Here is a 27623-nt window from a genome sequence, read left to right as displayed (position 1 = left end):
CTGAGGAAACATCCTGTCAACACTTAGAGCCTGAGACAAGCTTAGACCCACCCTGCACAGAAACAGATATTCAGAACTGTCCTCTTGTGGGCACATCCTTTTAAGTCTCCTTTAGTGCTGGGAGCATCCTCCCACCTCCTGGGTCATAACTTTCTCTGCATGTAGGATGGAAGAAGCCTCACTACATGACCAAGTGGGATCTTCTGCCACTGCAGTAAGCCGTGTCATGCAGTTCCATTCACATCTCAGCTAAAACCTCCTGCATAAGGCCTGAACAGTGTGATGTCCATAAGTAAGAGCTTAGAGCTGTGCCTGAGCTGTGTTCCAGCTTCCATCGAGAGCTTCATTCTTCTTTGCAGTCATGCTTGTAATCTTTCCCCACTACCAGAGGACAGCCACATTTAGAAGACAAGCAGCAGCTGACAGGATGTTTGGCTACCACAATTCTCTTAAAATTTTGAGGGCAGAAAGAGTTGTTCAGCTGAAAGCCACAGATGGGGAGAGGTTGGGGCAAGTCATTGGTCCTGCTCTGTGTGGCAGCCAGGACTTCTGCTGCTCAGATGTTTGATGCATGGCAGGTCTGAAGGTCTCCTTGTGAAGGATGGCCCAGAGAGCATCACCTTTCTACCACAGGAGTGTTGTCTGTTTCCAGCACTCCTAACACATTTCCCAATAATTCCAGTAAGAGACAAGCCTATGGTGTGAAAAGCAGGGATGTGGTAATGCTGAAACCCAACAGTGTGTGTCATGTTCATCCCAAATGTTGAGAAAATCAGAAAAATCAGAAAAAGGGCATGCTGGTGTTGGACAGTGAATGGAGGATGCAGAATGGAACAATGCAAGATGTTTCCTTTATTCATTTACTATTGTTAATGAAGGACAGAAGTCAGAGGAGACTGACTCACTTCTGTATTACAGTATCGTTAGCATAAAACAAATAACCTCCGAAATATTGCAGGCTCCAGATGTATCTGGTGCACAGTCTGGTACACTGGTTACTATTCCACTAGAAGCTGGGGCTCCCCATATCCTGACATGCCTTGCATGGTGATCAGCATGGCACTACTGTTTGAGTTTTGATAGCAGAATTGAAGGTTTGATGTTACAGATTCTTTTGGAAGTCACTCCTAGGGTTTGGTGAGGCTGCTGAGCTGGTGTGGGATCTCCACAGCAGTGCAGTTGTTCCCTCTTGCACAGGGCACAGCCACTGAGGGGCTGTGGCCCCTTTTCCTTCCTCCAGCAGATCTGCTCTGATTTGGCCTTATTAATACTTTTTACATAAAGTTATCTTCAACATCAAATGCAATTTTCTCCTTTTTATTATGGTTATTATTGGTAGAAGCAGATGACTGAATACTGCTTATTTCTGACTAGTGTTCTGCTTTTTGGTTTTCAGGTACTGCCAAAATACTACAGATTGTATCCTCCTTCATCTATGTATATGTGTTTACTGTTTATACTCAGTTTCTGATAGAATTATTTTTAATTACAGTGTTGATTCCAAATCCTATGAACTCAGTCACACTGGTCTCCTGCCCTTTCTTTTGTGTCTTCTCAGGGACAGTGTCACATCTCATGGTGCTGGGGCATCCCTGGCAGAGCAAGAAGTAGTGAGGACAGAGAAGCCAGGTGACATTGCACTGGAGGATGCAGTCTGCCTCCCTTTGGAGTGACTCCAAGTCCTTGCTTGCACACCAACTCCTCAGCTTGCCCTGAGCATCACCTCTGTGCGTTGCAGACCAGTGGATCAGCCACCAGATGTGCTGTACTTCAGCCCCTGCAGCAGAGGGGAGGCTTTGGTGTCACACTGTATAGCTGGAGGGAAATCTGAGGCAGAAGCCACATCTGCAGTTCTCAGGGTGTACAAATGGAGGTGCTTTCTTCAGCAGCAAAGCCATTTAAAGAAAATTCTACTTTAGGTCACTGCTGCTCTCTGTCACAGTTTGTCACAATCTGAGGAGCCTCTGTTACAAGGGCCTTGGGTCAATGCAGTGAAATCCCTCTTGCAAAGGCCTTGAGAGCTTGTTTGTTTAGCTTTATTTTAGTTGCAGTCATTTCACTGTCAACCCTATTTTCTTCTTAGCATGCCTGAAAAATTTGCAAATAGAAATGAGTTTCTGGCAGAAGTCTGAAACTCTCCTCCTACTGGATTTACTATTGAACACAACTGTGATCTCCTATGCAACAAGTGCCTCCTTAGCACATGAGGCTGAGGGACCCAGTGTCTCCCACTCAGCAGCATTGTTCCAGGAACAGCAATTTGGTGCCAGTGCAGACAGCATGTCATGATTCTGACAGAACTATTTTATGGAAGAGTGTTTAGGGGAATCTTAACTCTGCACCCTTCTACATTTAAGATTCTTGAAGGTATGGTGGTATTTTTCAGGCAGGATTTATTGTTACTTTTCAGGCAGTTCTATCAATAAAAGTCCTGATGCAGAAGTAGCTATACTAGTCTAGAATTCTCTTAAATGGGAATACTCTTCTGTTTCTCGTACATTAATTGCTCTGGTGATGAAATGCACTTAGTTATGACTTATAACTTCATAAATAGATCTGCTTTTTAATTGTTTACAGGAGGCTGAAGAATGCTGAGGTGACTAGCTCATGCTATCCTTAACAGATAAGCTAGTAACATTGTAAAAACAGTCTTTTTTTTCTTCTTTTTTTCCAGACGTCTCTGTCTTCATCTCTAAGTAGCTGTGTCTAACGCAGGGAAGTGTGTGCCTGTGCCTGCAGATTTATCTGTTATGTGCACACACATGCAGATTTGAGAAGCTATATAGCACAATTGTTTGCATAATGAGTTTCATTTCTCTTCACAGGTCAGCACCTTAAGCAAACCTTGGAAAAACTATTGTGTGAGCAGTCAGCACACCAAGGCAGCAGCACCCGTTGGGTAGAGCTTGTCTTGGATAAAAAGCTGAATGCTGTGGTTTCACTGACTTGTTGTTGAAACCTTGTGGTTTCTGTGTAGGAGGCTGTATAAGCTGGACACATTCGACATCCTTGATTCTGAGCTGTGAAATCTGTACATCTAATTTATGAAAATTATCTCTGGTTCGATTTTATTTTCTTTTTAATGAAGTCAACATATTTTCCTTGCATTCAGTAGAAACGGTAATGGAAATGTTTTAAGATGCATTGTGAGCATTTTTGACCTCAAAAAGCGAGAGAAATCAAGATATTCTTGGTTATGATTAAGGTCTAGGAAGGAAATTTTAAATTAAATGCAGAGAGCCAGATGTGAGAGGAAAGCATTTTCTCAAGTGTGGAGACAAATAGAGTAAGTAACTGTGGGAAATGACAGTTGCATTATTAAAAAATCTTCCACCTGAGAATTTGATTTTAAAAAACCACAAATGACTAAGTAGGATAATTTAGAATAAACTATGGTACTGATACCATTTAAGGCAACCTGCAGTATCTGTAGTCTGAAAAGGTGGTCTAAATAATTAAATTTATGAAATCCAAGACTAAAGAATCTAAAAGACATAGAGAGGGAGCTGCAGCAGGAACGGTACCAATCACAATAAAACATAATGGGATAGGTGATCAGTTGAGTGTTTTTCCTTCTGTAGTTGAGTTCCACACTGCATTCAGTGAATTGATTTTCAGGATGACAGGATCATCACTTAACTGAAGCCAGGAGAGCCATGGATTCACCTGTATGAGCCTTTACTCCTTCCCTCACTCTCCTCCCTTCTACTCTGGTAAGTGCCTCCCATCCTGTAACTCCCCGGAAAGCTGAGCTGCATCAGTACAGGACACCTGAACCTCTAATACTGGCAAATCCCATTCCCTTCACTGTCGGCAGCAGTGGCTGCAGTGACTGCCCAAACTTTGACTTTTTACCAACAACAGTTTTGCCTCTGCCAGGCAAGTTCCCAGAAGCATGTACAGCATTCCCTCTAAGTGAACGTATGGGAATGAATTAAAAATGAGCAAAGCCCTCTGGATAGAAAACAAAGGAGAAGAAAAATAACATTCAAATTAATAAAACAAAGCTTCTTGCTGAAATGTAAGTGAAATTACTATTTGTATGAGAAAAATTACTCAGTGTGTTTGTGGGAGTGCCAAAATCTGTCTGAAAACATTAGTCAAAGCATTCTTTGTGAATAAAGACTGAAAGTGTGACCACCCACTTAGCTATTTCAGAGGGATGACTGCAAGATTCATCTTAATAATTTTCAGTAATTTCCATATCAAAACATCAATAGCAGACCATAGATTTTAATTCCTCTTTACTATCTCATTGGTCCATCCCAGAGAGTTGTTCCTTTTCAAGGAAAAAAAATTTCAAATGTTACTCTAACATTGTCGCTTTGACTGGAAAATTAAGGTGTCCTGTCCTGCTTGTGTTTTCTTTTCATAAATCTGAGACAACAAATATGATGACTGCATCTGTAGATGAATATACAAGAAAATGGTAAAACTGGTCTCTAAAAATACTCTTCTGGTCAGGAACATTTTTCTTGCCTGTTACTTATGAGCTTCTTGCAGACTGTACAATTGATACCTGTTCCTTGAGCAGGACAGTGCTGTTTCTCTGAGTTAACTGCTGGAACACCAAAAGGCAAACAAGGAGGCACTGAAGATCTTAGCCCAGAACAAAGGTGGCTTTTGAAAATCACATTTTCCCCATTATCGCTGTAACATATGCAGATAGGCAGATAACCAAGGATTAACTTTCTTTTGCAGCACACAGATTTCACCCAGAAGCAATATCATAGGATTCATCATTCCTTCCTGTATAGCTCAGTTTCCATTCCTGGATCCTCCTCTTCTGATTATCATAAGGATTACACAACTACTTTGTTATTCAACCCATGGAAAAACCCTGTCAATGCCTCTTCTACTTGGTAGCTAAGCCTCCCAGGATAGCTGCATCTCTTAAATCTCCCCTTCTGCAGGTTTGAACCCCTATGTTGAGGGCACAGCTGAAAAGTCAGAAGAGATGCTGGTGGAACTCCAAAGGCTGCAAAGTGCTTGTACTTGATAGTGCTGCACAAAGGGCAAAAACGTGAAGGGAAGTGGAAACATTTAACCTGAGAACAGGAAAACTCACGAGAATCTCAGAAACGGCATGAAGAAAAAAGGAGACAACGATGTAATTTCCAAAACAATAGCCGGAGATCAAAGGAAGCTGATGCGCTTTCAAACTCTGTTTGTGGTGGATCTGCAGGGAAAGGTTAAAGAACGTGCTGTGAAAAATGCAGAGTCTGGCAGAGAAGTGACAGACCCTGTAGATCTTTTCTTGTCTCTTTTCCTTGCCATTGCCCTCTCCTCAACTGATTTGGCCACACTGAGAGAAATATCACCGTTCCCTTTAAATTGCCTTTAAATTGAGCAGAGATGAAACAGTTCTACCGTCTGCTATAATCAGGTGCCATGGATACTCTCCTTACTTATTGTCTGAGCTGCATTCTTTTCTCCTTTCTTGCTAGACCTTGTTCAGTGCACAAACTTTCCCTCTCAGCTCTGTTCATCATATCCTGATTGATTTTATAAAGTTTGGCCAATTTATGCCAAAGTGAATAAATAACTAGAAATAGAAAAATGTTATGTGCTGATGCTTTCATATGCTCATTTCAGTCTTCTATTAATTATATTTAATTATGAAGTTTTATTGGAAATAGTTTTAAAAGCTGGGATATAAACCTTTCTTCATTCTTTAAAGCAGAATGTCCAATCTGCAGTGAGCTTTTTTTTCCCTTGCTCATCTCAATAGTTGCAGTGTGTTTTATGCCACTTCATATGGTTTCTGTCATATTAAAAAACTCAGATGCTCTCCCTTGTTCAGGTGATCAGTCTAATATTTATAGTCATTCTCTATGCTTTCTTAGATTTTTATGATTCAGTACACATGCTCTGAAAAATTTTTGTTTTTTCATAGGTGGTAAACAGTGCCACAGTTATATACAGTGAGTAACCAGTATTCCAGAAAATGGTGGACAAAGGAAAAGGACACAAGTAAAACCAGACTTTCTGTATAAAAAGCCTGAAGTTGGTTCTTGCTCTTCCTACTTGATGCAGGAGGGTGATCTGATATAACAAAAGAAGGTCAGGAAGCCAGCGTGCCATAGTAGAAAGACCCAGGCACTTGAAGGCAGTTCATAAGGAGCAGGGATAATGTAGGTTAAAGGTAAAAGAACTTCTACCTTAATAATTTTTGTCTGCTTCTAACAGGGCCAGGACAATTTTCATTAACTTACCAGTCTAGGGAATGTGGATTTGCCAGCTGTTTGGACAGGTAGTAGTTTCCTTTTTCTCTGACAAAAAGATAAGTAGTGAAACTTTTGGAATTCAAACGATATTTATATTTATGTTGCTCCTTGATGTTTAAAGAAAACTTCAGTGTTTTTATTAAGGCTGAGAGGGTGGTTAGGAGAAGCCAGTATTTTGTACATTAAATTGTCTTCTCTGTATAAAATTCTATTTCATACAATACATTGTCTTCTCATTAGTGTAAATCATTCTTCAGTGTTCATAATTTAGTAGAAAATGGCCTAATATGGGTTGATGTGGACTGCTGTGCCTTATTAGTTCTTTAGACCTACACAGCACTTTATTGCACCTAGTGAAATGGGGTAAAAGAGCCATATTTAGCTATTTTTCTGTTCCCATTTTATCCGTTGCCTGGAATGACAGTCCCTTTGGCTGCCTCTTGCCCTGGTCTTCTTCCAAGAAATCTGCATATTCCTTACTGAATGGACTCAAGGGAACTTGCACCTCCAGGGTGTTGATTTACTTTTCTTCTGCTATGAGCCAAGATTTCTTCAAGAGTGACACTGTGCATGAAGAAGAGAAGTTCAGTGCCAGGGGTGGGCATTCACATATCCGTGTGTAAATCAGAACAGCTGAATCCACACCTCTGTTGCCTCTCAGTCTAATACTGAGAAAGCTTCCCAGGACTGAGTCATTTGAGTGAAGTTCAATAAATGTCAGAGAAACTAATTAAAACAGAACCTCCCTGAGTGTGAGTCATAGCTGCTCTCTAGTGGACTTGTGAATAGTGTCAGCAGCTCTAAGTACGCTTATCCCCAGAAAATAATAATATAGATATTCTGAGAGACAGAAGGTAAAAACTCCCTACACCTGTGAGTTCAGCTGCTTGACCTTTTTGCCACCTCTTCTCTTTTGGTGGCTGGCTTACACCAGAGCTACAGTGAAAAAACAGTGCAGAATCACCTTTAAAAACTATCTCCTGTCCAGTGCTGTGGAGAGACAGTATTTCATTGTCTCTATGTTGTGGGTTTGTTTGCAGAGGACACTGTTTCCACTTAGCATCCTCAGAGTGACAAGTATCTTAGAGCTAAGGGAAACTGTTTTATCGGAAAAGAGGGAGGCGTTCAAAGTACAAGGGCTTATTTCCTGAGGCAGCATGAGGGAAGAAGGGCAGAGGGAAAAATATCAGCTGCACAAAGAACCTTCATTTTTGGGAACACGACGTCTTCTTGGGCTTTCTCAGGAGAAAAGTCAATGATTTCTATGGGGCTGAGGTCAAGTAAGTACATGCACACAGAGGGCCTTGGGAAGGCAGGTCCTGCCCAGCACAGTCTGGGGCTGGATGTCGTATGGAGCAGTGCTCCCTACCCCCAGGGACAGCACTTCTATTCCTGACCTTCCCAGCAGCTGCACTGACTCACTGTTTAGCCTGCTGTCCACTACATTTCAAGGATTTCTCCGACATCCACCAACATTCCCCAAGCAATGATCTTCTGCCTGTATTGATTCATTGCAAGATTAACCTAGGGACCAAATAATGTGATTCCAACCCACTAAAGGTTTATTGGAGAGACTGAAAAATTAGTCTTTAATACTATGACTGAAATAAAGTGTGCAACAAATTGCCTTCTGGAGAGAGCCTTGGTGTTGTGCAAGAATTGTTCAGCCACAGACAAAGCACTGGTGTGTTTGTGAGTCTATTTTAGTCACAAATCCAAACAACAGCCCCAGTGGCACTGATTTGAAGAAAGGCAACTGCATCCTCGCTGGAACTGGGACACTCACAGTGATAAAATTGGTTTGATTATGGATTCTCTGGTTACATTAAATCGCATTTGTTCTTTTCTGGCAGGGACAAAGTCCACAATTTTTCGTTGTTAATTTGTTGCTCATGAATAATTGTTTGCATCTTCCATTGGGAAGTTCACTGAGTCCTTCTCCCATCTACATACCTGGAAAGAGGGTATGTGGTTCTGTGCCTGAAGTGAGGAGCTAAGCTAAGAGTCTGGAAGGGCTTCCACCTCTGCAGAGCAGAGTATTAAACACCTTACTTTACTGAAATTGAGGAAAGACTTCCTTACCTTATTAAGTAAAAAATCTGGATTTTGTAGTCTGTGTCTCCAAGTAAATGGCTATATTGTCCATTGTCCCTTCCATTGTGTACATTTGAACATGTGAATTGTTGATCTTTTTCATTACACAAGCACCTAACCTTTAATATTGCAGTACAGATGATAGCAGTGAATAGGACATAAATCTGACTTTTGCTACCCTTATGGACCATCACTTCCATCCTTTAGTGGGAGTGAGGTAATGGTGGTTTAAATGAAAAAGGCTCAAACTTTAAAAGTAGGAAGTGCTTTTTTGTATGTATAGGGAACTTAACAGGCACGCCTGAAGGACCACCTTGACCTGTGAAAATATGTCAGTCTGATCTCTGCAGAGGTGAAAATATGTACATGAAAACTAATATTGTCTATTTCCTTTTTGTTCAACTTCCTGTATGCAGAGGCCAGGTTGTTTATTCTTGTGAATGATGCAATGGGTTAACGGATAGTATGTGGGTTATCAGTAAGGAAATCTGAAGGTATAAGGACCATAACAGTACCTAATGTTTCACTTTGATTAAACTGGTGGAATTCTGTCTAAATGGAAAATTGTGAAGGCGTACAGCCTTCATTGCATCAAGAGGATATGGTAGGAAGTAACTCAAAAGACAAATTGTCATATTATTTCTAAATTATTAAATGCCTTGAGGGCTTTCAATTCCAAACCCATGCCGTCTTCTTACAAAAGATTTTACAAAATACGTCATAGTCTGTCCTTGCCAGGGCTGAGATTTAGGCAGATGTGAGGCTCAGGGGAAGGGTTTGGTGGATTTACTTGGGAGCTAAGAGAAATCACTAGGAGGTTGCATTCTCTAACTTAGCTTGCACAAGAGAATGAGCATGTTTCCTTTTGGATACTGCTTCCATGACAAGCAGTCTTGTGTATATCAAACCACTTTATTTGCTTTAGAAATCTAAGTAAATTAAAAATATTTCATATAAATTAAAAAAATATATGTATATTCCTTTTTGTTTCTTTGCTGCTTTATAGCGTGCACAGCAATGCAGGATAAAGCTCAGTTGCCTGTTATGGAAATGAAAAAAGCTGGGGAGCAGGGAAGCTGCCCATAATCCCTGACCCCTGAGAGCTTCAAAACATAAAGCAGCAATCAAGATTCTCTTTGAGGTGGGTCTTGTAGACATTGTTTCTCAGCCCAACTGCTTGAATAAAGATCAATAATAATGTTTTGTTAAGAAAACAGTAGGGAGGGAATGCCCTTGGGTTACCCCACCATAACGCTGCATGTTGGTGTTTTGAAACTAGGGCGGGGTGATTTATATTTTGATAGACCATTACCTAGGAGGGAAGTAAATAACCTGAAAGCTTGACCTCATTAATGCCTTGTTCCTCACCAATGTTCTTTTTGTTGTTTATATGCTGCAAAACTGCCTGTGAGGGCAGCCAGGAGCTGCAGACAGTTTTTACAGGAAAGGCCGGCAAACAGTTTTCCTGGGAGGACTTCACTAAATACATTAGTTTACCCAAGACTCTGAGAATTAAATGTACAGGCAATATTTTCCTCTTAAATTTATAGGTAAGTGGTACCTGAGTGAGTGCCTTCAGTGCCAGCCATGTATGTCCTGCGCAAGATGCAGGACCTGCAAGGTGTTGGCAGAGTCTGTAGCATTAGTCACAGCTAGTGGCTACCCACAGTCACTCAGGCTGTCTGAGCAAGAAGATTTGTGGGTTTGTTTCAGCTTCCTTGCTACAAGTCTCAAAGCCAGACAGCCTAATTTTGGGCAAGACATGCACTCCCAAACCTGACTTATCCCGCTCATCTCTTGGTATGGCTTGTCCACATCACAAGCCCTGTGCTCCCCTGATGGCAAAGGAACAGCTCCCAGGGCCTCACCATTTGTAAAACCTGTATCTCCCAATTTCCTCTTCTTCACCTAATAATCACCATTTCTCTCTCTGCCTTCAGAAACCTTGGTTTTGTTTTAAACAGGTTAATTTTGTTTGCCTTGAGAGAGGCTTTTTTTGTAAAACTGCCTCATTGCTGCTCCACTTCTTACTAAATCTCAGATGGAAAAATGCCTCCTTTTGTCCCCAGACTTGTTTTTCTCTTCTGCTGGGACTTAATTATTATTCTACTCTCCCAATATTGCTTAAAAGATGTTGCAGAAAACAAAGTTGTATAGTATTGAAACATAAAACAATTTCAGAATGGGATTAATCACCCTATCTTCAACCTCTAGCTAAAAATAAATTTTAAAAGGATGATTCACAGTAGAAAGTCTGCATGAGGTTTCTCAAATTCAGTTCTGGTTTATCATCTGTGAGGCAATTCTGTGCTTGTCATTCTGGCAATGTGGTATCATTTTACTTGAAAATGGCTTTTACTGATTCATTTTGGGAGATGATTTGTTGGTAAATTAGAAGGTTATTTTTGCTTCTTTCATGAAGTATTTGAAGCATATATCAAACTATAGAAAATTTAAGTAAAAGTAAATATATAATAAAACATAACAATAAGTACAGTCAAAGTGCAACATGCTTAAAGCCAGTGTGAGGCACTGCTTTTTTAATGTGACACACAAGCTGGGGAACCTCAACATCATCAGGGCAAGACCTTTGTGAGACAATTAGGCACACTGGTAACATCATCTCTACTTAAATTACAGCAGAGGGATGAAAAGAAAACATCAAACCTTGGGAACAGTGATGCCTGTCATGCATTCATTTAGGTGCAGGAATAGTGGCTGGTGCCACAGGCTGCCTGAGCTACCCCAGCTGGGTTCTGGGGCTGGTTTTCAATCCACTCAAACAGGATCTGACCTTGTAGTTCCCTTCACCTGGGCAAAGGGCGTGGCTGTTTCTGCAGCCTATGTAAGGCTTGGCAAGCAGGATTGATGCCTGGATCTGGTGGCACATTGGCTTCCTTGAGGCTTTAAAGGACAGTGATTCCCCTACCTACACCAAAATTCCTGTCCCTCTTGATCAAATCAGACCAAAAGCCTAGTCCAGTGTGAAGCCTGTTTCCAGGTCTATATGATGAGCAGTTTTCTGTTATCAAATGATCCCCAAAAGGGAATCCACCAGTCAGCTTTGGTGGAAGTTGAGCTGTGCATCAGCTGCAGGAGCACTCTGGAGACCCAGCAGTGTTTGATGGACTGGCAGGACTGGGTGCATTTGGGAGATTGGTCTGTGAGGGTAAGGGAAGTTCCTGAGCTCACAACAAACTGCACTGGATTTAAATAAAAACCTTAAGTGCAGTAGTGAATAAAGGGTACTGGAATACTCTTTAAATTTTTCCATTTCCCTAACAGGCTTTTTTCAAAATTATTGCAGGGAAGATTGTGAAGTAACTAAGCTTTGCTACCCAGGTGAGACCAATGGAGCAGAGAAGTGGCACGAGCCTTTTCCTGAGCCCCTCCTGCTTGGCTGCCAGCCCCGGATCCTGCAGGTCAGTGCAGTGCCTGGTGACTCCAGGAGGAAGGGTGACTAAGAGGGTGACAAAAGTCAGTGGAGGCTGCCGTGAAGCCCTGTCACAGGAGGTGTGACATTTGTGGCAGTGCTGGCATACTTGCTGTGAGTTGCAGGAGGGGCACACGAGGTCAAATGGCCAAGCTTCTTGGCTCTCTCACTGAGAGCTGTCTGGACTAGAAATCAGCTGCTGCCTGGTGAAAGCTTTTTATGAATCACTTTTAATTAATACTCGTGAAGGTGGGAGGGAGCATTATAAAGAAGGCTCAGTGCTGAGTGTGGCCAGAAGCAGTGCTGCTGAAAGGGCACACTTCCCATGCTGGCTCAGGCACAGCGGCAGCAGTGCTGCTGGGAGATCTGCAGCTGCACGTAAACTCCACGTGCTGACAGTTTCCCCACATAGGCTCTGCTAGCACTGCCAACCAAACTGCCTCTGGAACTAGTCCAGAGGAGAGCCACTGAATTGATCACAAGGCTGGAACACCTCTCCTCTGAGGACAGACATAGAGACTTTGGTTGTTCAGCTTGGCAGGAAAGAGTCTAGTATGTAAAGGTACAAGAGGGCTGAAGAGGAACTTTTCACAAGTGCATAGGACAAGGGAGAATGGCTTTAAGCTGAAGGAGGGTAGGTTTAGATTAAGTTTAGGAAGAACTTCTTTACTGTAAGAGTGGTGAGGCATGAAACAGGTTGCCCAGGAAAATCGTGCACTCCCCATCCTTGGAGGTGTTCCAAGACCAGGTTGGATGTGGCTCTGAGCAGCCAGGTCTAGTGGAAGGTTTCCTGCCCATGGCAGGGGTGTTGGAACTAGATGAGCTTTAAGGTCCCTTCCAACCAAAACCATTCTATTATTCTAAGATTAACCAAATTTTCACAATCTACAGATTTTATTAGAGCTACATTTTATATATTTTATATACTTACCAACTGCATCTGATGCAAAGATGGTAGGCATGATTTATGATTTATTTAGAAATCGTTTTACATTATTAAACTAGTGTGCTGTCTTTGGGGGAATTTAATGTCCTAGTTTATAATAAATATTATTATTAGCATTCTAAGAGTAGTCATATTCATGTGGGGAAAAATTAAATCCCTTAACAGTCCATAAGTGAATTTCAAGCTGAATATATCACAGAGAGAAAAGAATATATTTATTTTTCATGCTTTTGGTGTATTTTAAGTCTATGTGCTGTCACACTGATAAGCAATGATCTCTTAAGGGCAGAAATGAAAGCTTCCTTTTACAAACCTGGATTCACTCACACCCATAGGTCACAAAAGCTACAGCAACATGAGCACTTCAGTTCCTACAAGGGTGCTAACATTTCCTTTCACATATTGGTGCCTCCCTTTCCTCAGTGAAAGAAAACCTGAGACCAGCCAGGAACTCTCTGTCAACAAGTGTCAAAACCTGCACCTCCAGAAATCCCTCAGGGCTCTGTGGTCACTGAGCTCACAGCTGGGCACACGTGGGTGTCAGTCTGTTCCCTGCCAACACGTGTCAGGGTGTGAAAACTTGTGCTAAAGGGACCCTGAGAACATTCATTAACGCTTTCTATGGGTTTCATCGCCCAGGCCACGTCTTTAGCTTAGAAATGTATCCTGGTAATCTACATCTCTACCCAGATGATGATGAGGAAGAGATGACCAAAGCTGTAACTACCCACAAGAAGATTAAGCCTATGAATGACAATAAGGCAGTGTTCTAAGAAGAACAAGGCAACATAATACGGGATTTAAAGGTACCTTTGTTTTAATGAAGTGAAATATCAACATGTAGGCTGATCTTTTGTCACTTTTACCGTTTTGCCTTACAATTTGCAATCCCATACATGAATAGCTGTAAATTTTTATTCTAACACAAATTTGCTCACAGATTTGTATTTCTGAGGATAGTATAGACAGGTGTTTTGTAGATTTGGTCTTAATTACAGACAATGAAAGACAAACTCATCTGCCAGAGCAGTCTTCAGCCACATGAGAGTTTTCCAGCAGCAGGTAATCCACAGGTACTGAAAAGATTGTCAGATGTCAAAGGTTCTCATTCCAGGTTGCCTTTAAAATGATATTGTCTATCTACTGAAAATGTTTATTCCTGAAGACTTTATCAGAGGGTGTTTCCTTAGGTATAATTTCTGCAACTGGGAATGGCAGAAGAGAGGTTTTTTACTTGGTGGCTACCATAGATAGTTGAGGTTCACTAAGCAGACCAGGACTCAGATATTCCATGAAGTTCTGAATTGAATAAAATAAAGTGACTTAACATTAATGAATGTGAAGTTAATTAAATATACATTTATATGAATCAGAGGCCTAGGCAACCTAAAATAAGAATTTTATTCTTACAAAGTAAAAAAAAAAAAAAAAATAGCAGCACTCACTGTATAGTTTGGAAAGCTGTCCTGTAATATAGCCAAATGAATTTCTTTCCTTTACACCCATGCTCAGGGTTAGGGTAGAAACTTTGATTTCAGACTAATTATTTCAGAAACCATCCGTTTCATACACACAGCAATAAACATTAGAGGGATAGCAGAAGGTTTCTGCCAGAGCAATGTCACCTATGTTCTACCCCTAAGGAATGACCCAAACAATGGAAAAGTTCATGAATACAGCAAAAAGGTGTTGAAAAAAGATATCTTTATCCACATACTCATGGAGTACATTATAACATGGCCAATCTCACCAAGTTTCACAATGAATCGTAGGTGGGAACTGAAAAAAGCAGACTGTTGCCCGAACATCGTTACCGTAAGTGTAAAGGAAAAGAAACATTGTAGGTGGGGATTGTAGTTCTGAGCCATTCCTTTGCTGTCTTATATGTAACTGTCCCAAAAAAACCCCAATAGGACTTCACCGTCACAAATGTCCCGTTCTGCAGACAGCCTGCCTGTTCTTGGCTGGTTGGCCACAACCCCTGAGCACTACTGACAACAAGAAAAGAAAAAAAAACAGAATGCCATTTGACGCATTTCACGTTTCCATTCCTGTTCAGTGATCTTTTTCCTTCTGTCTGCGGTTGTTTAACCTTGATCCAGTCATTCAGGTGAGAACAGAGAAAAGTAGAAACAAGTCTATGTGTTTTTCCTCCCGTGTGTCGAGACACAGCACAGTCAGAGATGGACTCAGTGGTCTTCGAGCTGAGTGTTTCAAAGTGTTCTTTGAAAACAAAACAATATTTTGATTATGGCTCAGTGGCATTTAATTTCTGCAGCCAATAGTAATTATTTTACCATCTGGAATAGTGACTGTTGAATTTTCCCCTGGGGATGGCTGAGAAGATTATTGGGAAGCACCATCCAAATGCCAAGCTCCAGAATCCATGGTGCAGCCAAGGATCAATTCTACATTTTGCAAAATCATCCTTTGCTTGTATGTGCTTAGACTTTGTTATTTGCAAGCTGTTTAGCAGCAACAAAAATTTCCATGGAGTAGGGAGCAGAGAGGAGTGTTTTAGGATAAAATCCAGTTTGCTGTTTCCAGCCTGTGAGCTGCCTACATTGCACTGGCAGCTATGAATTAGGTGACTCAGTCCTGTGTGGTCACAGTCAGTCAGAAAATAGCAATGTTTGTGGCACACAGGGTGCTGTGGCTGGTCCCAGCCTATTGAGCAAATCAGTGTTTACAACGACCACTGCACTTTTCCTTTCCCTGGTGCAACAGCTAGAGCAGCCTGCTTGATTTTTCAATAGCCAAGTATAGCAGTGATAGCAGGGCCAGTGTTTTCAGAGGTGAGTCTTGGAAATAGTGGGTCAAAATTGCCTCCTCCGTTTAGACACCTAAATAAAATGCCTGCCTTCAGAAACCCTTTTGAAAGCCCCGGACCTTATCATTAGTGACATATTGTTGAGATCTGTTATCTATGTGGTTCCACAAGTGACCTAGAATAAGAAGAGAAGAATTCTTGTTTTTAGAAATGGAAGAATTTGCCCTTTAAAGAGTCCTCCATGACGCAGAAATATTCAGGCTGTCTGCTGGCCTTTGCTTTGAATATCATTGCATGGAATGTTCTTTCTAAGCAGTGTGGAATTGCCCAGTGGCAATCAACAAGCAGAAGCAGCTGGAGATGATCCAGGATGGTTTTGTTGGCCGTGCTGCCTTCCCAGGGTGAGCAGGGTTGGGGCAGAAAATCCACCGCAGCGCGAGTGAGCAGCAGGAAAGCAGAGCAGGGGAAATTCATGGCACACCACAGCAGCTGTAGTGACTGCTGCAGGCCACAGCCACAGTGTAGATTGAGGTTGCCCTCGGATTTTTCACTGATTTCTTTTGGCGTATCTGCAGCCAAAAAAATCAGGTCTGGCTTTCTTTTAGCTTCACTTTAGCAGCCAAAGCAGACTTCCTGCTGTCGGCTGCAGCAGCGTGCAAAGGCTTGGGACAGGGTCTGTTCTCAATGTCAGCGAGTAGCACATGGGTCCTGGGTGCTAAGCACAGTGAGGGAACTTGTGTGCGCAGCTGAGGGCATCAGAGGGGTTTGGGCTGTGTATTTCTACTGTTACAAATTGCACAGGGTCTGGCTGCACATTGGTATCAACTGGGAGTCGGGGAACATGAATACCATACCACATTTGATTTTGTCATTGTTATTATGAAGACAACGCCACAAAGACATTCCTAGCTTATAGGAATAACTAAAGCCTGCTTAATCTCCACTAGGATTTCACTTCAAGTTAGCTCCACTTATGAATACTTATTGTTTCAGAGATAAGCTCTTGCCACAAAGAGTAGTTTCCTTTAAATCACTGGATTTAGATGGACATTATAGAACTCAATACATATGCTGAAGTCTAACTGGACTAAGGAAGGGGTCCTTAATTTTGATTTCTATCTCTAGCAACAGCCTTGCAGTTTCTCAAATCATCTTTTGATTGAATAATGAAGGAGAAAATGGTTTCCTGAAAGGGCTTCTGAGAGGTGGAGCACTGTCTAATATTTAATCTAGACAAAATTAAATTAGGAGGGAAAAAAAGACTTGCAGGAGATTATTTACCACTTTTTCTGTTAGAAATATGCAAAAAGAATTGCCATGCCAAGCAAGGTCTGTCTATGCATCCTAGAAATTCCATATTTTGTAGAAGTATTCACCACTGCAAGATATTTTTCTCTCTTTTGGTAACCTCCACAAGAAAGAATAAAAATGAATAAACTGTATGGGCACCCATCAGTCTTAATCCAGAATATACCTGTCTGCACATGGAGTTATTCAGACAGATCTGCTCTTTGGCAGATCCGGATTCCACCCTTTGAAATGCAGAGCAGGAACATCCCCTTAAACAAGAGCTAAAGGCTTCCCAAAACTAGACACACTAGCCTGTAGTCTTACCTTTTTTTAGTGTGCAGTCTCCTTCCAAATTACTGATCCATAAAATTGCAAATGCTAGTACTGACATGAGAGTGTCCGGGGGGAAAAAAAAGATGATTAAACAATTTGCCTCCATCAATGGCTTCAAAATAAAAGCCTATATCTGCAGTTCTGCATTTCTTTGGTATAAGAAGAAACAGGCCTGCAAAGAGGCTTCTTAAAATAAAAGAAGTTCAGCCTGACTGCTGGTTCTGCCGGTGTTTTAAATATATCTGTTAGCTTGTGGGGGCTTCTGTTACTCAGAATTGAAGTGAGATTCACAGGAACATTTGTTTACTATGTATCCAATCAACCACGTCCAACCTTTACCACAGCAACTAAATTAGATAGAAAAGAGCAATGCACGAGGATAATACTGGCATTTCCAATGTAGTTTTTAAGGTCTTTCGAGATGAAAAACATACAGAGGTCATAAGCATGTGTAAGTGGAATGAAATTTCGCAGGAACCAGGAGACACCCACTTTTTCAGGGCAAAGATTGCTAAAAGGCGTGATGTGACACTGAAAAAGATTAGATATATAAAATAGAAAATATCAGTATGAGATATAAATCAGAAGTCTTCAGCTACATGTGTGAGACTTTATTGCTTAAATAGACTGTGCTTGATTTCTCTGGATTCAAATTTGGAATGTCGGACTTCAAAATTCCCTAAATGTGCATGAAATTTGAGGGCATATATCATGTCAAATGAAAAGGAGTTCATAGTCAAAGACCCTGCTGAGAAAACTTGGCTTCAGCCTCAGAGAATAGTTCTTCCTAAAATCCTTAAGCCTGTTTTGGTGTGATTTATTCTAAACAAAAAAATTAAAGAGGTTTGCTTTTGGGGAGTAGAAGAGTTTTTTTTGGGGTGTGGGTTGCAGCCAGCTCAAGTTGAGATGTAAGCACTTTGCAGATCACACTGGCCAAAGCTTTTATGTCAGACAGCAGAGTGATTATCACTACTGTTAATCTTCACTTCCAATAATTTTCCTGTACTTTAGGACTAAAATGGGGAAACAGCACAATATTGCCTAACAGCTGTCTGAAAGTAAATGTGTTTGTATTTGTAAGGAATATGAGGGCATTTGGATGAGTACAGCACATAAAGGACTGTGGATTTTTTTACAAGACCTCATGTTGCATTTATCTGGTGTACAGAATAATGCAAACAATGAGAAAGATTAATAAATTTAGTGTCTTTTCTGTCAATTGCAAGAATCCAATGGGAAAATCTGCAAGGTCATGCAGATTTAATTAAAGAATAATAATGGAACTCAGCAACAGGCTGAATGAAGGTTGAACAAGTGAATATAGCTGCTGCTCTTTTAATTATGAGAACTGGGCTTTTCAAGTGTGCTGCCTTTCCCTAGCAATTTTCTGTTCCTCCAGAGGCTAATGGACACTGATTGAGGAAAAGAGATGAATTAATCATGCCTCTCCTGGATTCACAGAGAGATTGGTTTGAGATTCCAGTTTTACTCCAAAAGAAAAATGGTGTTCTCTTACATAAACCTTATGGTATTAAATCATGGGGTAATGAGATCCTTACGAAGTGGCAAGTATAATTTTGAAATACTGTGGGTTTTCACTCTTGCTCTTCTCAAGGTCAGTTCTAAAATCGAAAAAACTTCTCCCCGCTCTCCCTCATTTTCATTATTATATTGTTATATTGTTCAAATTTTGCCATTCCTGTCCAAACCTTCATTTTGGGGTCCTTTGAACTGCCCAAAGTAAAACTTTGTGCTTGAGACATTGAGACATACCAGAGCCTTCTTATGCCTGTGAAATTTGTCCTCTTTGAAAGTAGAAAAAACCTGTGTGTTCTTCCATCCATTGCAAAAACAAAACCTCCAAAACCTTCAGATACATCACCCAGCATTGCTGTAGAAATGTCTCTGTAATGAACCAGATTCAGCAGCTGTTGAACCAGTTCTATCTCTGGCTTTTCTTTCCCAGCTGTCTAACCTCATTCACAGCAGAGCCACAGGCTCTGTGTAGTCTGTGCCTGCATGGTCTGCTCTTATAAACATATTTTCTGCATTAGTCTCTCACTATTGACTTGTGTTTTCCTCCACTTGCTCCTGCTTTTGTACCAGAGCAAATCTCAGTGTTGAGAGATAGGGACTAAGCTTGACTGTTTCACAGGGTTTCTACAAAAGCATTCCTGAACCACTTAAAATCCTTTGGTTAACGTAGATCAGTATCTGTCAAAAATAAGCCCTCAGGTGCATTTCCACAGCCACATGAAACAAGCAGCCACCTGTGACTGAGCTGTGCAAGTTGAATAGTATCAACAGGATCCTGGTTTTCCTCAGTTAAGGCATGGACGTTGTATTTGATAGCAAGTGCTATGATGTGATGTAAATAAATCAAACCTTGTCTGGTTTGCTGAAGAAGAAATTATTAAGGGCTTCTATCTTTTGAAAATAATGGTGAGAGACTGACTTAAATTAATAAGGAAGCAAAGAGCATTGATGAGAAATTACCACTGAAATCCATGTTGACATGTGTGCCTGAACACTTTACTGGATATCCTATGAGCTGCTGAGTTAGTAACATCAGACTCTGGGCTGCTAAATTCTCTGCACAGACTTTGGACTGAGCTGTGTTCTGGTGTTTAAAAACTCAAATGGAAAGCTTGACAACTGATAAATTTATCACACAGGTGTGCATTTTTGTGCTTAGTCTTCAACATTGCTGTTAAAGCCTACTCCCTGTCCCTTTCCTTTAATAATTGAAGGCAAACCCTTTTACTGCACATGGAAGAAGCTGTCAGCTTGTTATAAATGAACAAAGAAGGAAGGGTATGTGTCACTGGAGATGTTTAAGGGGTGAGCTGAGCTGTACCATCCCTCTGCTTGGTGTCAGAGAAAAAGCCAGTCCCTGAGGTTGTATGGCTGGTGTTAGTTTCAGAACAGCACTGTTTCCCTGGGCTCTGGATTGTGCATACCTGAATGATTCACAGCTTCCTGAGCACAGGTGGGCAGGGAGTGGATTGGCAATTACATTGGAGAGGCCCTGCTGGAGGAGATCATCTTTACACAAAGCAGGGAGGAGGAAAGATGATACTCAGCCGGTTACAGTACATGGTATCTGCCAAAAATCTATCTCATAGCTATTCCCTCCCACAGTCATGGGAGGGAATAAAACAAACAGCCACCCACCATCACACTCTGCAACACATCCTGTGTTAAAAGATGTTGATATTTTTGTGCCAATCTGCCCATTGGGAGGGATTGGGATACAGAACTTGCAGTTTCACTATAAGCCTTGGAGAACTTCCTCCGTTGCCCTCTGCTATGTGCCTCTGGTTTGTGTCTTGAAATGGTCCTTTGTCGTGTTATTCTTCAGTAAAAGGTGAAAATGCATCCAAATCTCCTTTAGAATTCAGTTTTTAATCTTTAAAAAGGAAATAAAAGTGGCATTTATGTTTGCTATTAGGAGTTAGAATGAGGACAGAGCATCATCACTCTAGGACTGTTCTGTATCCAGGTGGTGCTTAAATCTGGATATGTGTACTCAGGAACATAAAGATTTTCTTGACAAGGTTAAACATTCCTTTTGTATCTCTGTTACTGCAGGATTCTCCTTGGCTTTCATGTAATCCTTGCCTGCTACTGCAAAGCTATTTTTCCAAGCCTACCTCTCTGCTTAAATAATTTCTGTGATGTCTCTGCCAGATTAGGTGCGAGTGAAGTGCCTGTTCCTCCTAGGCCAGCTGTGATGTACTCTCAGCCTCGTGATCATCTCTCACTTGCTGTTGGTACATTCCCTTCCACCTCCCACTGACCCATGCTCCAAGGCTCTGCCACCCTCCCGTTACATGTTTAGGAGTGAACATTTTTGGTGTTTCCAAAGCATCCCAATTTCAGTCATCTTCAGGTTGCTTTTCTAAGAAATTATTATTGGAAAGATGTTAACTTTCCCTGGATTTCTGGCCAATTCTGTCTTAGATGTTATCTGTCTTCTGCTGAGGCTGAAAGCTTTCTAAGGCATGGGGCTATCACAGTTCTGCCTGGATAGTCCCTAAAACAACTCATATGCAAATAAAAAAGAGTGGTAATTGCTAGGAACTCAGTGAGCATTATCAAGTAACATTTACTGAAGTTGATGTAATGTTTTTAAAGAGATGGGGCCTTGAACAAGCCAGTCTCTCAATGGAAACTGCTGAAATAAGTGTGAAATGATTTCTTTTTTCTAAGGCTTATGCCACCTTTTGAACTGCAAAAGTTTCAGGATGGCAACATTGCCACAAAAAATTACTGTTCTAGACTCCAATTTCCATTAAATATCTAGATTCAGTTTGAATCAGTGCTTCACTCTTAAAAACAAATAATTTTGTATGTTAAAATTAATTAATCTGCCACCTTGACATTTGCAGGTGCTATTCAAAAACCACCTTAAATTTTTGAACTCCAGGACAATGAGCCAACAGCTCACAAGCGATTCGTTTTTGTAAATTCATTCTGACTACAACATGTAGAAGGAAATTCAGTTCAAGAATGCAGCTGTAGATATTTAGAAATGTCCCAGATGGCCATGATAGATCACTAAAAAGTAGTTTGGGTGAAAAGGGAAATGCTGAACCCAGTGAAGGGAGCACCTGTGGTGTAACCAGGCCCGTGGTGGAGCCAACCTGTGACACCTCCTCAGAAGAAATTGTTGGTGTTGAACACCAGTGTTAAAACACCTAAATGGTGACCCAGTCGTGGTAAAGGAATTGTGGGGCCTTGTTCCTCCTTTGTTGGCATAGATTACAGAGGCAGGCTCTGGTCTGCCCATCAGGCTGGGCCAAAAGGACTTGGTGTGGTAAATGGATACATGCCTAGACAGAGCTAGGAAAGGCTGGTTTGTTTTTCCCTTGACACGTAGCTATTTTCTGTCTGTCCTTTCCTGTGCTTTGGTCAATATGGGCATTGAACAAATGTGACAGGGAATGGATGTCAGAGAAGTTTCCTCTCCTTTATTTTCTGCATGATGTTGCTGCTTAACCTTCCTAGGAGGTTTCAGGTGGCTAAACAGAAGGCACAAGGGCAGCAGCTTTGCTACGGAGGCACGAGGAGGAGGACAAGAAGCCTCCAAGGAAGCATGTCACTGGTGAAGAGGGATTGTGTTAGGGTTGTGGGATTGGCTGGGGTGTTGAATTCAGTTCTGAGCCAAGTGGCCTATAAGCCACTTGGAGACTTGAGGTGGGAGGGTTTGTACAACCCAGGGCTGACTGAGGCTGTTTGATTGCTTTCCTAAGGCAACCTTTCCCAGTGCCAGCAGAGCTCTCCTGTTGCCACCTCAGCGCGGAAGCACACGCTTAGGGATATCAGGTCTCTTCTTGTCCCCTTTACAGCAGCAGCTTCTCAAAAGAACTTTTGTCTGGAGCAACTGCCCAGACAGCTGGGCAAACCCATGCTGGTCTGATCTGTGTTTCCTTTCCCAAGAGCAATACCCAGCCCTGGGTTGGAGAGCCAGGCGTTGGCTGCCTGACCCAGGATGCTTGTGGTCTTCTCAGAATAACACCACCCTCAACATGAGCTTGGCAAGTGCCACAGGGAACACAAGGCAGGAAACAAGATGGATCTGTGAGCAATGTCTTGGGTTGCTCTCCCAACAGGATGCTTGCAGAGCCTTCATCTGAAGAAGCGTTGGCATTATTCAGCCTGGAAAATTCAGAGTTTGAAGCTGCCCTGACTGACCACCCAGCTCTGCAATCATGAAATAAGGCTGGGTCAGAGATGGGTGGGAGGTGAGAGCAGCACCTCTCGTGACCCTCACTGGAGCCACGAGGGCTGTGCTGGCCACAACAACATGGCAAGAGCCAAGACTTCCATGAGCCCCTGTGCTTGAAGGCAAACAGCCTGAGCTGGGGAAGACCAGGAAGGGCAAGGTACGATGTGCTCCTCACCTTGCAGGGAGACAGGATGATGTGGCACAGCAGAGGCTGTTTGCTGGTGGCCCTGGCATTCCCCATGTGGGGAGGTAGAGCTGGTCACACACCTTGCAGTGCTGGGCTTGGTGAACCAGCAGGGCTGTGGGCAGGCGGTGCTGGGATGTTGGCAGCTCCCTGTGATGCTGTAGGCAAGGTCCTGGCATGCTGGCCCTGAGCCTGTAGCCACAGCCTGCACCACAATTCCCCTTTGTTTTTGATGCCGATGCATCCCGAGGCTGTAGCTGCGTTTCCTACACCCACTGGGAGGATGTGGGATTTTCCTGGCTGCAAAATGCAGCAGCAAGAAGCTCTGCAGTCTGGGCCAGTGACTCAGCTGCCAGCAATGGGCAGAGGACAATTCAGATGGGCTCTCCCCTCTCTGTGTGTGCAGCAACCCAAGCCACGGTGCCCTTGCAAACCTTAATCCTTTTGTTTTCCACCCCACTCCTTATTTCGCCACACAAGAGAAGAAATGGATCTCACCAGCAGGAGATACCCAAACTGGTCTGGAGAAACAAACAGATGATTTTTATTTTCAAAATATTTCATTCCTTTCATTATAGTCATTTCTGCAGAAACACAGTCAGAAGTTGCTGTGTAGGAGTATGGATTTCTGGTAACGAGGCCACCTACACAAATCCACTGCAGGAAATAGGAAGCCCATACCTAAAGCCTCCATTGTCTAAGGCCGAGTTTTGCAGAAATGCTAAAGCACTGCTTAGTACTGCTGCAGGCAATGGGAATAGATGATGCTGAGCCCTTGGCAGAATGGGGTCAGGATTGCACCATCCTGGACCTTAACTGGATGAGTCACGGCACTGCAGGCGTTTGACAGTCGGGAGAATTCTGAATCTCGGCGCAAAAATCCCCACACAATAAATAATATCCTGTTAATTCATCTATTGCATCTTGGGTTGATAGTAGGAAGAATAAAAGTACCTGTTTCTTCCCTCCCGCCTTCAAAAAGCTCTTTCATTTCCTGGAAAAACTCCTTTAATTGTGATACACAAGCATTTTCAACTCACATTTTCTCTTGGAGTTGCATTAAAAATATTGCTGGTTTTAATACCATTAGTAATAATAGAGCTGTTTTCTGCAGAATGAAGCATTTAGCCTGAAGCATTTAGCCCAGCCAGACAGTGACCCAGTTTATCAGGATTTGACAAAAAATATTTTTATATACTTCATAGCACGAGCAGAAGTAATATTCAAACCTCTTGGCCATTTTGATGAGTAATTCATTGGTTCCTAATGTTAAGGAAGAGGATGAGAAAGAGCCATGTAAAAGGATATGTTTACTGAACACTAGTCACAACTGTGGTAATATTGTGCTTAAGAAATAATTGTATTTTAGCACCTAATTTGCCTGATATCTGCTCTAGATGGACTGTACCTTCATTGGCATAGGTTTTTTTCATTGAAGCAAAAATCTCTTTTTATTTCTGCAAAAGGTACCTGTCATTCCTCTACTAACAGCAATAACTTTATTAATAATTTAGTTAACCCAATAGGAAAATAACCTAAACAAACCCTAAAAACTTTGTTAAAATGAAGTCCTTTCCAAAGGAGGCTGTTCTGTAAGCAATTCTCTTCAACCTCACAAGTGTACTATGGACTGATTTAAACAAAACATTCAAATGATTTGTGGAAACATGTTTTTGTGGATTTCTTGGTCAATCATGTCCTAAGCTCTCTAAAGAGAAAACATGGGGAGCACAGACTTAAAACGTACACTGAGATGATCTAATACCATGTTTTTAGAAGCTGCTTAAATGTTGCATTTTTAAACTGAAATACCTTTGATCTAGAATGTTTGTGGTCACTTTTTCTTTGATGTTTAGAACTTTTATAGTACTTCTCATTTGGATGTCTGAAAATATAGAGTTAAGTATGTATCTGTTTTCTCTATATTGAGGTGGAGAAGGAACCATACTAGGAAGCAATTTCAGACAGTAGCATGGATGTGTGAATTATGTTGGTTTTGTTTCATTACACTAAGCTATATTTTTGGGGAGATAGCAGTCCAAAGTAATGTTGGAGATGGGCTAGGTTAGCTATTCTATTTGCTTCTCACAGAAACTTGTTTTAATGGCTTTATTTAATGTGGAGGGTTCATTTCATAGTGAAACTTATGTAACTGCTAGAACCAGTCAGAAGCTTTCAGAGGACATAAAGTGGCCTTGAGAGCAAGGGAGTTTTACACCTTTGCAGCTCAGGCTGTACAGTTTGCTTTGTTAATATTCTCTGTGTTGAATCTAATTCAGACAAGCAGAAAAAGAAAAAAAATGCCTTGAGCAATTTCAAGTTCAGTAATTAGAGGCAGACAGGACTGCAAAGAGTTCAAGAGCTATAGGTTTAGGTCCCCACAAGGCCATGGGAGTTATGCCACATCCCTAAAGGTCAACACACTCACCTTGGGGACAAGAGTCTAATTGTCAAATTCTTGTTCCTGTTGACTCGAAGCAAGGCCATGATTCCAGTTTTCCCACATGCCAAGGGAGGGCCACAAGCATCCTGCAGCGAGCCTGGCTGTCTCTCAGCTGGAAGTGGTTCCATTTGATAGCAGTATTCCCAAAGGGAGAAAAGAACTCTCCCGAGTGGCCAGAGCACTCGGGGGGACTGTGTGAAAGGCTAGTTGAGTTCTTTGCTCTCCTGAGAGAGTGCCTGCAATTATTGATATAGAGTGGGAGTTTCAGAAAGTGTGGTTTGGGGGTTTAGCTTTGAACAACTGACTAATAATTACAGCATTTTGCACATGGGTTGTGAGAGAAGCCTTGTGTTCTTCCTTTCAGAGAAAATAATTCTGTATCCAACCACGTATTTCAAGCCCAGTCTGGATGATGTTTGTGTGCCAACTTTCCTCCTCATTGAAAGCCACGGCTGAGGCAAAGAAGCATCAAAGCCTCACGCACCTCACACGTCAGTAACTGGATGCCCTCTAGCGAGGCTGCCACGCTCTCAGATCTATCGGCCCTCGTAGTGTTCAGAGGTGTGACACAAAGGAAACTGGCTTTGCAGCGTTATCCCCTGAGGCTGCCTTTCCTCAAGTGGCCAAGGCTCACCTCAGCCTCTAAACGGAGCAGTTTGCTGCCCTGTACCCTGCTCAAAATCCACTTATGCTACCCAGGGGCATTTAAAAGCAGCTGTAGTGTGGCAATATTTGCTTTATTTAACTCAGTGAGGAGGTTTCCAAGGAATTAATATTGAACATTTCAAATGCTTGGTGTGATTTCACCAGGCAGTTTGCATGATGTGAGAGTTAGTATTCAAAACTGTAAATGACTAATTTAAATATTTTAATATTAAATGCCTCATCAGTTTATGGAACTATTTGGGCTCTGTTAGTAAGACTCCTGGCATGTGAATGTACACAAATGTTTCCTGTGTTGCTTCCCCCCATCCTCTTTTAAATGCCAAAATTAGGTGTACCTAAAAAGAAGCCTTCTTTCTTCTGCAGTGTTAGAAGCTAATCCTGTGCTCATTACTCTGAAAACAAACTCACACTTAATGAAGTGAGAGCACAGCACTCCTTGGCAGTTCCTTGGGTCTTTTTTCCCTAAAGCCAGCTGAAGATATGCTTTAGTGTGAACTGGCAGGACTGTGGGACTGTACTGTGGGCCTGAGAGATGATGCAGAAGTTCGAAGCTGCATGTGGGAGATTAAAATTGCCATGCAATTGTCATATTTTCTAATATAACTTGTAAGCAATTTTTTTTCTCTTGAACTATTTTGTATTTTATTAAAAGCCTGGTACTTTTTGATTTCAAAACATATCTCATTAGAAGACATTTGCAATATTATCTCCCAAGCAGCTGTTTATTGCCCGTACCAATGCTTTGAAATTTAGGTGTTTGCCAGACACAAACTGCAAGTTCCACTTTCTTTTCTGTGCAGTATCTGCCTAGAATGAACACTCAGAGTGAAAACCAGGCTTTTCTGATGGTGCAGAGGGAGGATCTCAGCTGGGTGCACACAACGAATGTGAGTGGAATCTGCAGATGCCAGGTAAGGATCCACCCTCAGTGTCAGCTTAAGGAGAGGAGGGATGCAAAGGATGGGGTTCACAGCCAGCTGCCAGGCTGAAGAGGGGATGATTTCCCTCACTATCCTGCAAAATAAAGAACCATGAGACACTTGTTAACACTTGCAAGTTTTGTGCTCATTCAGACAGTGCTTGACATTCCAGACTTCAGAGATTAATGGGCAAGCCAGAAATAACATTTCATCATTGTAGTACACATGGCAGGGATGATTGTGTGGCTTTTTCCTACCTTCAGGGCAGATAATGGGATTAGAACAGGAAGAGAGAAGTGACATGCATCATAGGTAAACCACAGTCATCAATCTCTTCCTGTGGCGGCATAAAAAAAAGTACAGTCACTCTAATAGGCTCTGGGATTCCCCATAATCAACTCGAACTTCAAATTTCCCTTTCTGAATATATGTGGTTAGTACTAGAAACTTTTAATCAGCAGAGTGGAAGAGGAATTATGTGACAAACTACTGCAACTAAGAATTCCTCTCTTAGAAAGAAGAGATAAATGAAAGTGAAAATGAGCCATTTAAGACATTAAAATAATTAAGGAAAAAAGAGAATAAG

General features: G+C 41.8%; 1 long non-coding RNA gene across 1 annotated transcript; it reads left to right on the top strand.

Moving 5' to 3' along the window:
- The first annotated feature begins 3828 nt into the window (after nucleotides 1–3828).
- On the top strand, nucleotides 3829–27024 carry LOC115495075 (uncharacterized). Its single transcript, XR_012055801.1, has 5 exons — nucleotides 3829–6063; nucleotides 9328–9871; nucleotides 11629–11743; nucleotides 13340–13506; nucleotides 26918–27024. It is a non-coding gene; the product is annotated as an uncharacterized lncRNA (long non-coding RNA).
- The last annotated feature ends 599 nt before the right edge of the window (nucleotides 27025–27623 follow it).

The sequence above is a fragment of the Taeniopygia guttata genome, chromosome 4 (genome assembly GCF_048771995.1).
Source record: "Taeniopygia guttata chromosome 4, bTaeGut7.mat, whole genome shotgun sequence".
NCBI classification, from domain to species: domain Eukaryota; kingdom Metazoa; phylum Chordata; class Aves; order Passeriformes; family Estrildidae; genus Taeniopygia; species Taeniopygia guttata.
The sequence above is the reverse complement of the archived record's forward strand: the minus strand, read 5'-3'. Positions and strand labels throughout refer to the sequence as shown.